The sequence below is a fragment of the Aptenodytes patagonicus genome, chromosome 3 (genome assembly GCF_965638725.1).
Source record: "Aptenodytes patagonicus chromosome 3, bAptPat1.pri.cur, whole genome shotgun sequence".
NCBI classification, from domain to species: Eukaryota; Metazoa; Chordata; class Aves; order Sphenisciformes; family Spheniscidae; genus Aptenodytes; species Aptenodytes patagonicus.
This window is the reverse complement of record NC_134951.1, coordinates 73,050,973-73,069,394: the sequence shown is the minus strand read 5'-3', so window position 1 is coordinate 73,069,394 and position 18,422 is coordinate 73,050,973.

Genomic DNA, 18,422 nt, shown 5'->3' with positions numbered 1-18,422 from the left:
TAACTTAACTACTCACTGGACCATGGAAGATTTATATCAGCAGCACACTCCCTGACCCAGCCACTGTGTTACAGCTGGATGAAGTGCTGGTTTAGAGACCAGAACGTGACAGCTGGTGGAGTGACCTCCTCCAGCAGAAAGGGAAGCAGGCACCTACACGTGCATGCAGGGCTCGCCCTTTGGAGAGCTCAGGTTTCAGTGGGAGGCTCCTTTGGACTTCTTATGCTCCGAGATGAGATAAAGACAGTGTAAGAAGACACCTAGTTTCTGTGCACAACTCCATCAGCTCTATCTAACCAAAGCGTGGTAGAAGCTGGTTATGCTGGAACAGCATTCAGTTGTGTAAAATGTTAGAGATTCCAGTTATATAAGGTAATCAAGAAAGCACTAGTTATAACCAATTTTTAATCCCATGAATGGCAGTCAGATTAAATATTTAAGTATCCTTTCCCAATCCTGCCCTATCACATACACGGAAATCCAAAAGGAACATTACATACAGCTAAAAAGCTCTTGGGAAATATGTAGGAAGATATTTTGAAAGAAGTGCCACATGTAAATCTGACTCTACCAAAATCTGTAGAAGATAACAGCTTTGTTCCAATGATTACAACCCCGCAGAGACTTTCCCTCCTGCAGCTGTCTACTCATCCTTCTGCTGCAAAAGGTGACAACAGCGCGCATATTTTGTCCCCAAAGAGACCACACTCTATATGCGCACAATGGAGCAGGCAGTGGAAACATTGCAAACCACAAACCTTGAGCCTCTCTTTACACAATTTTTCCGCACCACAGCTCAAACTGTTTCCTTCCCCCTTCTCCAGTAAGAAGAACTGTGCACATTCTAATCCAGGAGAATTAAACAGAAATAAGATCTAGACCCTGACCACTTCTGTTACCACAAAAAGAAAGTGGAATCACTCCAAACAGATCAAAGTGCTCACTAAAAATCTTAACAGAAAATTAAAACTCATTCTGGACAGAGAAATATCCAACCGGATGTTTTTCTTCAATGCTAATTTGCAGACTTAAGTTTTTAGTGTTGTTCTTAAATATGATCCTGACGAATTCTCTGCAGGCACAGGAACCCCATCAAGCAGAGGTCATTTCAAGGACTAAATAACCAGTAGGGACCACTACCATGTACTACTGAATGATCCACAGCCACTGAATAGTTAAGAGATTGCCAGCAGGGAAGATAGTCCAGCTGTAGAAGAGCACTAGTTTACAATTCAAGGGCTTTCCATTCCCACACTTGTTTTGCAGTGCTGAGCAAACTTGGCTTACCTCCGTCTCGGTTCCCCAAACCACCCAAGGAAAGTGACAGCTGTTCTCTCTCACAGATGGAAGTAGTGTGAAGCGCAGTCATAAATCCACTAAATGCTAGAGGGAACTTCAGCTCCTCAGCTGTGGGGACTGAAGTCCTCAGGTACCACCCAAAACAAGTATTTGTTATTAGACACCAATCGAGATCAATCTACCTCATTAATAGCAGCAGTTAACCTTTCAACTAGAGGAACTAAAAAGATGCAAAGACTACTAATTGCTGACCAAACTCTCACGATTTTAAGTTAATAAAGCTGATGACAGTGCCACAGCTACAGTGACACAGAAGTCAGCTCTCGGTGCGAGAACAGGAGGTACCCACTCACAGAAACACCTCTGGTCCAGCTGCTACCAGCACTCCAGTTCCCAGGAGCTGCCACATAACATCATTAACACCAACGCATTCTTGACAGTCATTTTCCTTAGGGTTATATGCAGCATCCACTTATGATCTCTGACAGCAGAGCCTAAGGATAGAACTAAACTTTCTAAGCCTACTGATTCTTCTTCTAGAGCAAGAAAGTTCCCTACGCCAAGCCTCCAGCTTCCAGGCACTTACAGAATAAACTCATATTTCCTTTCCAGAGAAGGCAGGTGACTGAGCTGAACCTGTGTGCTCAATTCTAGTTTCACAACACACTGTGTCAAGAAAATGCTTGCTTCCCCCCCATTTAAAAGTTTCAGACATTGCTAGATAATAAGGGAGTTCCCCCAACTTACATATGCTTTCCCTTCTCTTCCTCTTCCCTTACATCCTCCAAGCTGGCGAAGCAGAGGACATGGACAAAACCCCAAGAAGTCTGCATGAAGAGCAGCGATCCTTGCTACATTCTCACCAGTCGTGCTACAGACCTCCCAAAACCGACTGGGAGATGAGGTGAGCGCAGGACTTTCTCTACCACATGGGGATGCTCCACATCAGAGACAATTACACCTCTGCTCAGCGATTCCCTTCAGAGAGACGGAAGGGAAAGACAACTCCAGACAAACATACACAGCTGCTTTGCTTTCTCTCTTCAGATGTAGTGACATCCCCTTCTCCTACTCTTCAGTTCAAAGGATTGTATTTGGCCTGTTGTCCTTCCTCCAGCTCCAGGAACACCTGGATCTGAAAAGCAACCAGGCAGCTACTTTGTCCAAGCCTCCAGCAGCCCAGCTACAGCTGAGTTTGGGTTACAAGTGTGACAACTGAGCAGGGAGAGAAGCTCTGGGAGTTTGCTCTGGCATAGGCTGAGGGTGGGAGGACTAGAAGAGGACTGACGTACCAATGCCTGTATAAGGCCTTGCGACAGCTAGTAGTTGTCTCGGTGGTTTTACAAGTATCAGTTGTATTTACTCTAGCTGAAGGGTTGCCGTCTGTAATAGAAATTCAGGTTTCCTATGTCTGCTTCCCAATTCAACATTCATGAAACAGCCAACGCCCTTGGTCAGGATCAAGGCCTCATCATGTTAGATACTAGGTAGATAAAGAAGATGACATCATTCCATCCGAAAGAGCTGGCAAAGATAAAGAGGGAGTAAGATGATAGCAATGTTCCTGGAAAGGGGAAAAACAAATCCAACCATGCCTCCTCTTGGCCTCTGTCAAAATAATGACTATGTGTAAAGCCCTGATTGTATGCATACACGTAAATAAAAATCAAGACAAACTCAGTCGGGAAGTTGTTTAGCTGAAGTCTGCAAGCTCCTGCCTGTAATAATCTTCCTGCCTTCTGATTAGAGCCAAGAAAAGGGTTTAGCATTTTTTGTCTTCTCTGATCTAATACTATTTGTAAATGCATTTTTCCTCCCTCCTATCTTTCCAGTTGGTTTTATTTATGTAGACATGCCAGTGTGGTAAATTTCAGACCTATAATTTGTGGCTTCCTGACTTGGGGATTGTTCTGAAGTAGTTCTCATGTGGCTGTTCCTCCAGCTAAACATTTGCACACGTATACACTGCGCATAGCTTTTACTTATGTGCATGGGCAAGGGCTCTGCATGCTTCACATAATTTTTCAGAGTCTACATGTGTTTCCAATCATGACAACACATTGAAAATATGTGCCTACAAAACACATTTTAAATGTATTTATACAAAACAGTATATGCTTACCCTTGAGGTGTTTCCTATATATAGAAAAGCTGAAGATTAGACTTCCTGTTCTCATTCTTTCCCTTCAAGTTCTTCTCTTGTTGTTCATTGTATCCAGGTTTCCATTACGACTCAGCTATACATTATTTTTCACTGGCATGGAATCAATTCAAATGTGAATTCTGATAATATACATGTACATGATAAAGCATGAGACTATCCCCTAAAGAGACATCTGGATTTCACATTTCAGTTCAACAACAATGATGGTGCAGGAATGAGCATCATTCTCCTGCTCAGTGTCTACTGAGAGACCACAGCATACAAGTCTTCAATGTATCAAAAAGGATTATAGTTATAAATAACTATCAACATTCATTGCCATCATATAGAACATATACATGCTTTAAATATCTTTTCTTCGGAAAAAAAAATCTAATAAATTCAATCTTGTGTACCAGTGTGCTTTTAAACAGTCATTTAGCCCTTTTTCTTTGGTTGTTTTAGCTCATGGATGAGACCAAACAAGTCATTCTAAGTTTTCTTCCTGATAGCAAACCTGAAGGTATTTCTTTGTAAGAAGTTTCACATCCAAACCTTGCAATAAACTACATACACTATCAAATGTCAGTCACCCTGTTGACCCCAAACAAGAAATATAAAAAGTCATGGCTAGTTCTTAATTGCCTCACAGTTTTGAGAGTATTCACTCTTATAAGACTTTGAAATAAGAGATTTAAACATTACTTTCTCTACCGTGACCTTCTTTTTCCTGCTGCTGAGACGCAAGACAGCAGGCAGGCTGCAGCAGCCCTGAGACCCATGCCCACAACTTGCAAGTTACCAGTTAAGAGTTACTCACCTCTGGGGTAGCCTTCCCCTGTCTATGAAATACAAAATACATATGACCTCAGCCTGAAGACGCTAGCACATTAAAATAGATAAGATTTAACAAAATGACCCTGGGTATTCCATAGCCTTTGGACTAATCTTATAAACTCAGACAGTCATCTAGAAGTCAACAGTGCTACCTAAATGTATCCACACACTGATAAATGCTTACAGGACCAGGGCCTAAATTAAGTAGATTCTACAGACCTCGCTATTATCTGGATTTACAGAAGACAATCTATTTGACTTATGTTCCTTTTTTATCATCATGATCTTGAATGGATTTTTATTTGTGTGCATGACTGGACAGTCTGTGCTTTTTATGAATACCCATATTCATATCCACAGAGGACAAAAAAAACATCTTTCTCGCACTGCAAAAGTTCGTCAGGGAACAGAAACCCACACACCTTATCCAGGCAGTCAAACGCCACGAATAACAAACAGGAAACCACGGAAGCAAAGAGTTTCCAAAGGACTTGTACACCAGGCTGTTATACACGAGCTGCTTGTCACACCAGTAGACAAGTCAATTTGTACAATTCAGAATCTTTTCGCAATCTATTTGAGATAAAACAAAAGAGAGGGCTGAGCAGACCAGAAAATCCAGCCAGCGCTAGTCACCACTGACAACTCCTCAGTAGCCCAGCTGGCTGAATAGTTACTGTAGTGCTCTCCTGCAGCAGTCTCATACAGATAAAAGCCTGACTGCCCAACCAGTCAGACTGCAAGCACCATCTGCTCACACAGTGATATTTGAAAAAATGTTAAATAATACAGCAACAAAACATTGTCAGAAATCCCAGATGAGGGCTAGCCTTTTGCATGGATCCTTTTGAAATAAATCTATAGAAAGTGATATGAGAATACACTGTATAAATAATACACATTTTGGTAGTCACTGTCTGCACACTCACACAGAAGTTCCCATCTTGGCCAAAACCAGCAGGGACTGATGTAAGGTCTGCCAGGGTTACCAACACAAGATGCTACAGTTTGCAGAAAAGCACCAGATCTCTCTAGCTGTACCTCTAATGTCCTCGTATGCTCTGTGAAGAGGCCAGGGTGAGGAGGCTCCAGCAGGTGAGCACCAGAGAGTATTACGTCCAAGAGAAAAACCTTTCCCAGACAGACCTTCTAACCAGCGCCACAGGCACAAATGCTTCAGGGCACCAATGCTGGGAAGTCACTTGGTGCCAATCTCGGAGGAGCGAGGAGGCATGAGGTTCAGTGGTGGTACCACTGCGCCTGCTTTCACCTCACACGATGACAGTGCTGTGTAGATAGACTTTGCAGACATCAAACATGCTTTGGTGCAGGGTATCCTCCTCTTTGCTCTAATCTATAATTCTCTTCAGGGATCTTCAGCAACACCCACTGCTCCCAGCACAACAAGATAATCAGACAGACACCCCAGCTCCTCCAGCCATGGTCCAGTCCCTACCACGGCAAAGAAGAGGCACCATTCCTCCTCCACCTCCACCGTCATGAGCGGGACCTGGCACTGCTGCAGCCCTTTCCTGCAGTGGGAGGAGTCCAGTGGAAAAACACAGACACTGGGAGGACAACCAGCTCACTCAGGAGCTTTCTTACAGCCCGTTGGTCCCAAAACAAACTCTGGACTACACCCTCTCACCCATCAACTATCTCTTCCTAAAGAAATGCTGGGCCCAGGACCTTCTGGTAGGATCATTGGGAAGAGGAAGGTACAGACGAGGAGCTGTTTTGGGCAGTGAGGAGGCAGAAGGGCACATGGCGGCATGTTTGGGAGAGAAAGGCTTGAGCATGTCCTCAGTGCGCAAGTCTTCCCGACGAGTGTCCCTGTGCTGGCTGTGTGACCCTCCCAGTTGTGCTTCAAACCCCTAGTGCCATTCAGATATCAAAGAGGCAGAGACTGAAGGTAACAATAAATAACCCACAGTCTCAAGCCAGAAGTCATTTGGGGTGAGGGTTTTGTTCCCTGAAACATTTACCATGTTTGAGTCTTGTTTTAAGCTTGGAATGGAAATTCAGACCACTGTTTTATCCAAATTTTATCCAAATCTGGAAATTCACAGGAAAAATAATACAGGAATTTCAAGTCAAATTCTCTACTAATAAAACTGAGCACAACTTTAATCTAGTTTCTCCCATTCTGGTAAACCCACAATTTGACATCGTCTCTGGTATTACAAATTTAATCCAGAATAAGCCACTTTTTCTATTCATTCTGATGAGGATTTCTGGAGAGAATAAATGGATCTTTAAGACAAAAAGAATTGAAATAAAACATTTTTTTAAAAAGGTTAAGTGGCGCCTGATAGTCTACAATCTGTCAAGTTAAGCAAACAAGGGGGGGGGGGGGGAATCCTACCTTGTAAATAAGGCAATTACAAATCTAGTTTCTACAATCTGGAACAAAGCCAGGATGTAAGTGTGAAGGATTGAGAGGAAAATCTGTTGCAAATTCCTTCAAGTGAAAGTCCCCATTTAAAAGGAAGAGAATACCAGTTTTAGAAAGGTCATGAAGTCAGAGCAGTTTTTTCAAAGCACAACTCTAAATGTCAATTTGACCTCTTTTTAAAGGCAGAGAGACACAGCTGCACTTGGAGTGTAACCCTTACACTAGAAAGAATAGCAATGATTAACAAGATGTTTTGCACTGAACTTTGTGTAGACAGCCATAAAAAAATTTTAAATACCTACTCAGTAGGCATCACAACCTCAATGACTGTAAAAATTTATTGTTGTATATTCTCAGTTTAAAGAAAAAAAAAACGAGAGCGAGAGAAATATACCTCTCATACAGGCATAAAGTTGCAAGTTACACACAAGCTGCATCATTAAAGCTTTCACTTGAGCTTGGTTTTACCCCCTTTCAGGTAAGGGGACTTGCTGTGGGGACAGGGGAATGTGGCAACTGGCAGACCGATGTACCCTGACTACAGTTTATAAGTCTAAGCTATTTGGGAAGGGTTGCAGCAAAGGTGAAAGTGACTCTGAAAGACATAGCTGACAAGTCCTGCAATTCCATCTCTGATAAATACTATGAGATGAGTAGTTCAAATTCAGACAGGATTCAAAAATACGTGGGTATGTATATGTATACCCACAGATACACACATGCATAAATGCACTCATATAAAGCTCAGGCAAATTCCACTGAAACTAGGAAGCTGGACTGGAAGATTCACTTTACATTAAACCTTTGCATTTTATTCATAAATTAAATAGACCGTGAGTGTTGTGACTAGCTGGCAGATGGTAAATTGAGGCACTACATGGTGTTTACCATGAGGTAAACTGTTGCTTCTCCTGATTTTTAGTTGGAGGTTAATTGAACTCTGGCACACTCCACTATAAACATGTCCTGGCACTAAAAACAAAAAGACAAGGCATAATTTCATTAATGTATTGCCATAGCCCATCAAACATTCATCACTTACATTGCCCAGATATACTGTCAAAGGTGATAAACACACATATCAATAAGTCGTCTGATATTCTGCTCCATTCCCCATCACACAGGAATGATGATCCTGCTTTCCAAGGGAAGCAAAAGCATAAGGTGCAACCACATTCAAGAACGTGAAAGATCTGGCTCTAACTCTCCTAAGCCTTCCTGAACGTGTACAGCATAACACAATACCTTGATCCAGGCCCTCCATTTCTATTCACCTTACACATAATTGTATGAACACGCAAGAGTGACTATGAAGTAGATATAAAGTGACCTAGCAACATTTGACACGCATCTCCTACGTAACACCAGAAGGCCTCACAGCAAATGCTCCAGCCACTTACTGTTACTCCCAGTCAGGATGCTGGCAGATCACCCAAAAAACAGACTTTGCAAGAAAGAAGGGTCCTGGCAGAAAAGTGATGGTAAAGCTTAGAACAAAACTACTATAGTACCATAGGACATGTAGGTAGCCTCAAACAGCAACCAGCTGGCAAAGCTGCCGCATTTCGGGTAGTACATACCCAAGCATCCCCAACCTACTCAGAGTTCTACTGTGGATCAAGCAGAGATGAAGAGAAACAAATATCTCATTTGTAGCTTTCTGCATATGTTGAAAAACAGAGGTTATTCGTTACTGAGTTTTAGCTTATCAGATTGTTATTCTCTTGCGTTGCTACTTTGCTATGTATATTATCCTCCCCCCCAAAAAAAAATTAAAACACAACACCCTTAATCACAGGTTGTTTCCACTAATAAATTACCTATTTAATATGTTTATATAGGCTCTTTTCCACAGTACGAGTCATGTTGAAATTGCCCTAATTTAAGTATTTCCATTTATTTGCATGCCTAAACAGTATTTATCAGTAACATGGCACTTTATATCTTCAAAGCACTTTAATTGCATATAAATGGATTATCTGAAAACTTGCCCAAGAACATATCTTGGAATCTGATGCACAGACTCAGCTATTGCTTCCTAAAATAAACTACTGCCTTTACATGTGCATTGAATTGCAGTGAGCATAATAGTGACAGGCCTGAAGAAGCATATGTGTTACTTACAGAAAGAATGAAGAGTCCATAGAAGAGATAAAGACGGCAGACCAGACAGCATTCAGTGATGACATGGAAAAGCAGACGGCTCGGTCCTTTGAGTGGTAGAAAAGACACAGTCTATCCCACTTCCCGCCATGCTTTTTGCTGAAGAGAGCCATCGTACTCATGTGCAAATGAAGTCCCACATCTCTAAAATTGCTTGCAAGAGACTTTCACTTCCTCCTCTTTGGAGCTTTCTACAGACTTGCATGCCAAAAATATTCAGGGCATCTGGTGCTGCTTTCTGGAGACTGGCCACTAATGACTTACACTGAGAAATTAATTTCCCACACAGTGCAATGCCATCACTGTGTCTCCCCACAAAGCTCTTACCCCTGGGCCACCCATTGGTTGCAAGAAGATGAGGGTGGTTACTTTTTTGCTTCACAGCTTGTTTTAACAAGGAACTTATATACAGAAACAAGCTACTTCCATAAGCACTGAGCTACCCTGCCTGTCTGTAAGTTATTTTCCTTTTTAAAAAATCAAGGATTACAACAGGAATGGGGAGGAAAAAAAAAATGGTCTTTCAACTCCATCATATCAAAGGAAGTGATATAAAAGAGTAGATTTCGTAGATTTGTTGTTTTGGTTTTCAAAGACTTAACTATATTTTAGAGCTATCAGTCTGCTCTCCCTTGAAGACTCAAAAGTGTAGAGCCATCGCTAATACTTTCCTTTAGTTAAGGGGGAAAAAACCACGTAGTTCCTCAAATTAAATGAAGATATTTTTCCTATGTTCTGCAGGTGCCTCGACTGAAGGAATGACAATGGTAATTGCAGAAGATGATGATTTTATTCTAGACAACTGCAAATTTGCAGAAGTATTGATTTCCACTATACTGATTGTCATTTTTCCACTGAACTGAATCTTCTTATGCATTCACTCAATTGCCTCAGGCTCCTTTAAACCTCAAAAGTTCACTACAGTTATAGTTATTTGAAGTGCATATGGTGGCTTTTATCCAGAACAACCTGAAAGCACTTGATGAACTCTACCAGGATACAATTATATAGGGCCTACTCACATCTCTGCAGATTCATAAGGTTGGAAAGAGACATCAAGAGATCATTAAGTCTGTCCCTCCCAGCAGGATCAATTATACTTGGGCTACTCCTGACATGGGCTGCCTAACCTGTTCTTAAAGACATCAAATAATGGAGGCTCCACAGTTTCCTTCAGCACCTTAATCCAGTGCTTAACTCTCCTTGACTTTAGATTTTTCTACCAACTTCACGCTCCATGCTGTAATTTAAGCCTACTGTCTCTTGTCCTATAAAAATCTGTCCTATAAATTTCTTACATAAATCTTTATCATGACTGTTCTTATGACACCAATTCAGTCACCTCTTCTTAAGACTATGCAACGTCATTTTATTTAATATTTCCTCAAAGGCCAATGTTTTCTAAGCAAAGAGCCCTAAGGGGGCTGTTGCCCCCTTATTAGAAATACCTGCTGTGGTGAGTACTTCAGGTTATGTGACTGGCACTGCCAGCCCTAAAATGACAGTCACCAAAAGGAATGGAAGTGCCCCCCTAAGCACAGTCAATGAGAGACTCTTGAAGAACCTGCCTAAAACAAGACCCCAAATCCTTTTTTCTGTTCGGTGTTGGTTAGAAATACAAGCAATTTACCATCTTTTCCCAGGCAGATTATTATTCATACTGACATAGTCAGACGTTGGTATAGACTCAAAAGAAGATGTGAATGCCTGCTTGTTGTGTCCCTCTTCAGCTTTGGGAAAAAAAGGAAAAGAAAAAAATCAAGCCAACAAGACGACCTCTGAGCAAAGCTCCTCTGCGTTGCTTTTTCCATTCCAAACCAAGGTTTTTGCTGCTGCTTTTTAGGCCTTTTGAACTGTATTATTACTATTTAGTATGAAAGTGCCTAGAGGCCAATTAAATCACCAACCCAGCATGCTCAGGAAGTTACAACTGTAAGATATGGCTTGCTACAAAAAAAACACTTACGATCTAAATAGGTAAGACAGACTGTAATAAAGGGATAGAGCATAAAAAACAGTTAACTTGTTTGCCAAAGTCAATGTAAACAAAATATGACACAGAAAAGTAGGTACATCCTATATATGGAAAACTAAAGATGATGTAGCTGCAGGGAGTGTGGGGGAGGGTGTCTGCAAAACTACTGCTCCCCCCCAACCCTATCACCTGTGTGTCCCACTTCTCAGCTGGGAATTTTTCCAGCATTAAACAGCCCTTCACTACCATTGAGCTTTGGTAGGTAAACATGTAAATTAAGTATTATGTTTACAACATAGGCAGCACAAAGGTAGGTCGAGTTACCGTTTTCTGGCTGGAGAGGCTCCAAATCTCACAGTTCACCTCCTGATTTCGAGAGGGGAGCAGGAGACACAGAAGCCACCCAGTCTGAAGGACCCCCAGCCCTAGCACAACTCCCGTGTCCTCCCCATGAAGCACTGCTTGAAATATAAACTACAGTGAGCCAATCATGCCTGAAAAGTGTATAAAGCATTATTACTTTAAAATAAAAACACTTTATAACCTAGTTGTAATATATATTGCCTCTTCAATCCTCTGAATATAGTTTTAACTTACCACAAATCTAGAGATCTCTCAGGAAAATTGTAAAGTTTGCACATATGAACCAAGAGGGCTTCCCCCCCCACAGAGACTCCTTCCCGTCTTCCTTTTCTTCCCCCCCCCGCCCCAAATACAGGAAGAGAGATCACCAGCTGCCTGCTGAAGAAAACAAGCACCGAATAGTGTGCATCACTCAGATGGCTTGGATGATTCAGCTTTTCCACATGAACTTTATTGAAGTTGCACACAAATGCTGCTTTGTGCAATTCTGAATCAAATGCATAATAACAGCCCAAGTACATATCAACACAATTTATATCTGAAGAACAATTTTTCATCGAAAATGCAACAGCGTATCTGTTACCTTACAACAGCTCCAGTTCTCAAACCTGCCTGTGCTTATATACTGCAGCATTCTCCAGCCTTTAAAAATCCATTTCGTATTGTTCTCAAAAGCTGCACCAAACAGGGCAGTGAAAAGAGGATCTAGTGACGAGCTCATCATTTTGAAAGCCGCCTGATGTGATGTGCATTGGTTTTAGAGTGGGAGGGCTGGGAAGGAACAGAAAAGCCAGATGTTGCAAGCAGTCTGTTCTCCCAGATACAACAGCACAATAAGCAGCAGACTGATCATAAGTGTCCCACAGTTACCTGCAGCTACATTTTGAAAGTTCAAGATATTCTCATTGTCTAGAAACTTGTAGGAGAATAATATTAAAAGTTTCCAGACAGTAGGCTGAGAGCAAAAAAACACACAAATGCAAATGCAAAATGCATACACATTTACTTGGTATATTTTTGTTTTAGCATCACTCAAAGATGAAAACACAGTGCCTGTTTTCACTTCTTTAATTTCCTTGGCCTTTTTCATTTGTTCAAATGTTCATTTGAATCCTTTTCATCAACAAGATCCTATTTTCATTTCACCCCTGCAGCCATAAATCAGGAACGGCTCTAATAAACCAAACAGATTCGACACAAAAAGTAAAAAGAAGAATCAGACCTAGCGCTGCCTTGGACAGAACCTATTGCCAGACAAGTCCTGTTTACTTAGCAGGAGAAATGCTTATTTATCCTAGAGAACAAAAGCAGCAGAAGCACGTCGAACACAACACTGCCTTCTGCAGGCGCACAGGCGTGACAATGCAGAAACTGCCCAAGCTGCTCAGCAAGGGCAGCCAAACTGGAGCCATCTAGAGGAGCACACAACTGTTGCCCAAGTGCACGTGCAGCAGCACCCATGCCACCACAGGCCACCTCGCTTAAGCAAAGGGAGAAGGTGGCAACATATTGAATGGACTGGTCACCACTGGAAGTCACTCAAGACCTAGAGAAAAATAACGGAAGTGTTGGTTGGCCTGGTGCTTTGATCAACAGAAGGAAGCCTATGGGGTCACCTAGTGTGCCCCTTTCCATTAGCGCACCACATGGGATTTTGTCTTAGGGGTGCAAGGTAGGCGAGAGTATCGGAAAGCAACCAGAGAACCATGCTTTGGCAGCATCTCTTCTTCCACTAATGGCTTTTGTTTGTTGTTGGGTTTTTTTACAACTGACTTTCACTTCATTTTAAGATGTAGACATGTATGTCCAACCCGAAGAGCTTGCATCAAATTAGTCAGGCTGGTGCAACTCTCACCTTGCAGCTCCTGCCCTGTGTTAACACTGCCAGACTCACCCACCTTTGCCAAGGTGTCTCCTATCACACCCAGCTACGTGAGCAGCAAGCACTGTGTGAGACCAGAGGGTGCCCGAAATCTTCTGCATTTTGAAAACATGTCAAATACTTCATTGGAAACTAGACAAAAAAAAAAAAAAATCTACATTTGCAGGAGTGAGCTGTGGGAGATGCCATGTGCTTCAGTCACCAGGGGTGGTTCAGGTTTTCTAAACTTCAAATTTCTGGTAATGTTTTTTTCATTCCCTGCCATTTCTTGATAGCAACAGGAGTACTTCTCATCACGGCCTCCCATCACACTCCCCCTCTTTGGTCAACCACTGGGAAAATGAGTCATGATACTGAAACGTGGGCCTCTTCCACGTCCTGCTAGAGGCCTCATTCCCCACACACAGACCATATCCATCCCAAGCACAACAGCAAACTCCAGTCAGTAGCAAGTCAAATGCATTTCTTGTGGCCAGGCTCACACACGCGCGAGCACGCCCGGGTGCCTGCCTCAGTGCCTCGCTTCGCAGTCTCTCCCAGACAACCCCAGCTTACTTTCCCACTTCGCTTTCATAGAGGCCTTTCTGCGCAGCACTAGGTGAATCACACCGCACAGCCGATGTGGACCAGGTGTATGACCCAGCATACCACACCAGCCTCTCCCCTCTCTCCCAGCTAACGGAGTCTCACCTGGCTCCCCGCTCACAAAAAAGCCGCACTGGGGAAGGAAGGAAATCCCCTGCTTGACCGCAGGGCAGGAGGAAGCTGTCACTGTGGATGCTGCTAGTAAAAATCCAACCCATTCCTGAAAAAAAAGCCACAGAGCAGCCCCTGCATAACAGCAGGAGTGGGGGCTGCGGAGCTCACCAGTGGCCTGCCACTTCAAGGGTTAATGCCCAGTCACATCGGCAGCATCCCAGGCAAGCCTTCCAACTGGGAAACAATTAGTTGCACTCCATCCTAAATTCCTAAATGTTTGTACTTCCTGTCTTTATTACTTCTAAAAAATACCTGAACAATTACTCATCTCTTCTGCAACCAAAAACTTTCTAAATTTGTATTTGAGAGCCGAACGAGAGGCCCCATCACTCAGCTCCTGAGCAGGAGGAGAGGGAGAGAGGAACTGCTGTTTTAGCTGATGGGCTCCTCCTCGTCCCTCCATCCTGCCAAGCAAATGCAGACAGCAGGAGAGGGGCAGGCAGGAAAGGGCAGGCGGCCTGTGCTGTAGGTCCGCACCCATCTCTCCAACAGGACCTGCGAATCCACAGTTACAAAACTCAGGGCTAGGAGAAAAAGCAGACCTTTCTTCCTCTCCAGCGATAAGCAGCCAACATGTGTGGAGCTAAAGGACCAAGGACTGCTTGGGGTGGTCTAAGCAGCTTCAAAGCAGTCTAAGCCGCCAGCTTACTAAGCAGAGAAGAATTCTTATGCGAATAAAGAGCTTGGAAATACTGTCTTGCCAGCAGCGCTATTTTTACTGGAAAGCTCTGGCCAAAGCTATCTCAGACAACAAAACAAACTAGATTATGCTATAAATATTAAAAACTTTGTAGCTGTTTGTTTGTGCAATGAATTCCTGGAAAGTCCAGTGGCCTTAATGCAGGGAGGAGAAGGTCAGAGAGGAAGAAGGAAGTAAGGAAAGGGACATAATTCATTTTGGAGATCGGTGATTTTGTTCTCATCCTACTCAGTAATAGCAACTTATACCAACTTCCCACCACAAACAGATGGTCAAGAGCTGTGCCAGAAGGTATTAAGACTTCTGCGCGTTCAGTGGGACGTTCAATGGGCTTGGGGAAGACAGTCTCAGCTACAGCTGCATTATGCTTAAGAAAACCTTTGTTCAAGCTCTGTGGAGAGAAATTTAACCACCATAGTTGCTCTACAAGAACCTACAATACCTGAACTACTGCCCTCGCTTCCTACTACCATGTAATAAAACCAAATAAATAACCCAAGATTTATCATTTCACCAGGGTGAAAATCCTTAGTTTCATTATTATTCATTATCATTCATTAAGTTATTATTCATAAGGTAGAAAAAGAAGGGTTTCTTTTTGTTTTGGTTTTGTTGTCGGTTGTTTTTTTGCAGTTTACAGATAGAACTTTATGGCCAATTTATGACTACTTGGCATTATTAACATTTTCACTGGAAATATGCGAGGATTCCATTAGAAGCATTTGCACTGGAAACAGCTAACGGAGGATGGAAGAGGGAAACATGTTAATAAGTAGCACTGAGAAGCATGCAATTACTTGGAAAAGCAATTAAATACACGTATCAGTTTAGACTGTGCCATTTTCTATGGCTCTCAGTAAATATTTCCCAAACAAAAAAGCCTCTATGCGAAGGTCACAAGGGTCTGAGGCTCATTACCTGCAAAGGCACTCCCAGAGGACATCAAAATGCACAGCAGCCGAGCGCCGGCTGCAAGCACAGCCCACTGCTTCATCAGTATCTCATTGGGTTTGCTCCACAGGTACGTTCCAACAGTTCCTACTCCAGCCCATCCATACTGAAGGAGGGCTACACTTACAGGAAACAAACAAACAAAAAAACCCGAGCAACTAACCCACTTCGCTGAAAGTGGCATTGTAAATTGGACTTGGTTGTCCTCTGATTCTTTGGCTGCTGCCTTGCTGCCGAACTGCCACCGTGCGTGGTGAACATTCATCCTCACCAGAGCCCAAGGAACAAACAGAAATTGCAATCACAAACTGACTCCGAGGATTCTCCCTGCAAGTCAGCACTGTCCAGCATTTGTTTTATGGTTAATTCCTCCATCTCCATACCCAGTTCACAAATCACGTAATCACTTAAGAAAAGATATCTTTGCCCTCTCCCAAAAAAATATATTAGGTTAACTCCATAACCACTTAAGGAGGAAAGTCAGTGGCTTACACCATCCTGAACAACTGAGGTGGCCACACAGGGAGGTTTAAAAAGAAATGTTTATATCTATTCTATGTCATGCTAAAACAAACACATTTCTCCCACTGGCAGGAACTGGAGGACACCCAAAGGTCTGTTTTTTTTCCTTCACCAAGTATGTAATCCTCATTTTTCTTCCTACTGGCAAAGTATGTGCAACAGACAACTCCTGCCTGTTTCATATTTAGCATGCATAAAAAAAATCCCAGCTCTAAGTGATATTGGCCCAGCAACATTGTTTTTAAATTTGACTTTCCACTTCTGGACTGAGTCCAGAGTAACCCAAACTAACTGAGCTTCTGGACCACTGCGTGAGGCCCCGTGGGAATGACACAATCTCACAGCAGTTACCGACCATCACAAAAGAAGGCAAAACTGATGCTTACGCACTTGCCAGAGAGCTGGGTTCGCATTGTGCGGGCAACAGGATGAAGAGGGGTTGCTATTTTAAACTGATGCAGCAGCAGCGTAGGCAGTAGAATTTGGTGAAGTTATATATTGACAGCAGCTCTTGACTGCTTTTGTCATGCATCTTACAGCTCAAGTGCTGTGCGTGGAACTATATATAACTACTTTGAGTGACTGCCCTTGTTTCATATTCCAGCACCACACAAATGTAGCAGTAGAAACAAATGGGCATGTAGCACTTGTGTGGGTTGTTTTCTCTGCGGAGTTACTGCTGTACTGCTGAAAGAGTGTTCAGCACAACACAGACCCATAGATTCAGCTCAGCCCGGCCCCTCTTTCTTCATTCTCCAAATGGAGTCTTTTTGGAGTGCTCTTTCTACATTTTAGTTTAAGTCGATGGCTTTCTCGAGAGCTCTTGTCCATTATAAAACCTTACAGCCTGCAAAATGACAAAAGCATTTCTGTGATGGCCACAAAGAGCGCGTGCTCCATAAGCACAGCATGTGCAAAGGAAAACTCAGACTAAAGAGAAGAAAGAAGCCACAGTTGTACAGCAGGACAAAGTCAGTTTACTCCAAAGGACCCAACACTTCTTTCCAATTGGGCATGAGCATTTCTAACTCACAGTCTGAGATGGTGCACTAGGACCTACGGTGGAAACTGGGGGAAGAACTTAGGTAAGTGCAGAAACCACAGCACAAGTCAGCACCCACCCTCCTCCAAGATACCAATCCTGCTGGCAAAGGCAGTTCTGAGAATGCATACACACAAGAGTCTTGCTGCCCAGATCACACGTAAGAGACTCCAGAAATTGACTGATAAATGCAGAAAAGCTCCTGAGGAAGTAAAACCTACAGAAAAGGTTTGAGCTGAATTTATCATCAAGGTCCAAGTTAAAGCCTGATGAGGGGTTTAACTTGGTCTATTCAGGATGTGGCTGCAGGTATAGAGCAGTTTGTGAAGACTGCCTGTTGGCAGCGTAATAAAAACAGGACATAAGATTTGGGCAATTTTTTTTTCTTTTAAAAAGAAAATTCTTTATCCTATCCAACTATAAAGTTAGTCATCTCCATCTGTTTCCTGGTTTGGCTAAGTTTTAGGGGGTTTTTTCCCTCTCTCTGTTCAATGAGCACCCAGCTTATAAAGTATGTTGTTTTTAAAATGAAGCCCTGCTTAGGAGGAAGAAAAGGTTATCAGTTCAATGATTAATATAAAATGAGTATAATACTCACAGTACTCTGTCTACCTCTGTTGGTCATCCAGAATTCAAACGCTGATTAATTTCATTATCCGTAATATTAGAGGAAATGCATTGCTTGAAAAATTGCCCTGAACTCTGTCTCTACAACCCATTAGTATTCATTTTTGTATCTCATCTCCTCTTGCACATTACCACCTAGAATAGTACTTTCTCGCAATGGTTATGTAAGGGAACACCCAAGGTATTGGCTTGCAAATACTCTACAGACTAAAACAGAAGCCTGCTCAGTATTTCTGAAGTGCACATTCTTGAAACCTCACTATACATATACGCAAAAGTACCAAACATTCTTTTTCATTTTTGTGGGTTTCACAATCTTTTCCAATTAACTGTGTTGTTTTGCCACTGTGACAGAGTATTCAGAGCATTGTGGAGTACTGTAGGATATCTGGACACATATGTTGTACTCATTAGGGAAGTCAACCTAGGCATAGTTTTTGTTATAACAGATACATGTACCTTAAATACCAAGAGATGAGCCAAGTTTCTGCGTGATAGCAGTTTCTAACTTGTTACCTACATTTTTCTCAGGTTAAGCCAGAAAGATATTGCCTGTGATTTATTCCTAGATCTGTGGGTCTTTTTTTACCCCCAAACTAGAGAGCACCCTCTATATTCACTATACACAGTAAGAAGTTAAGCGATTAACATCTTTCAAATTTAACCTCTTGGACAAAGAAAGTGCACTAGTCTTTAGGACTTCAGACTTTTCAGATGTTTCCCCTCGCTTTTCAACTAATATGGTACAAAGAGGAAAAGCAGAA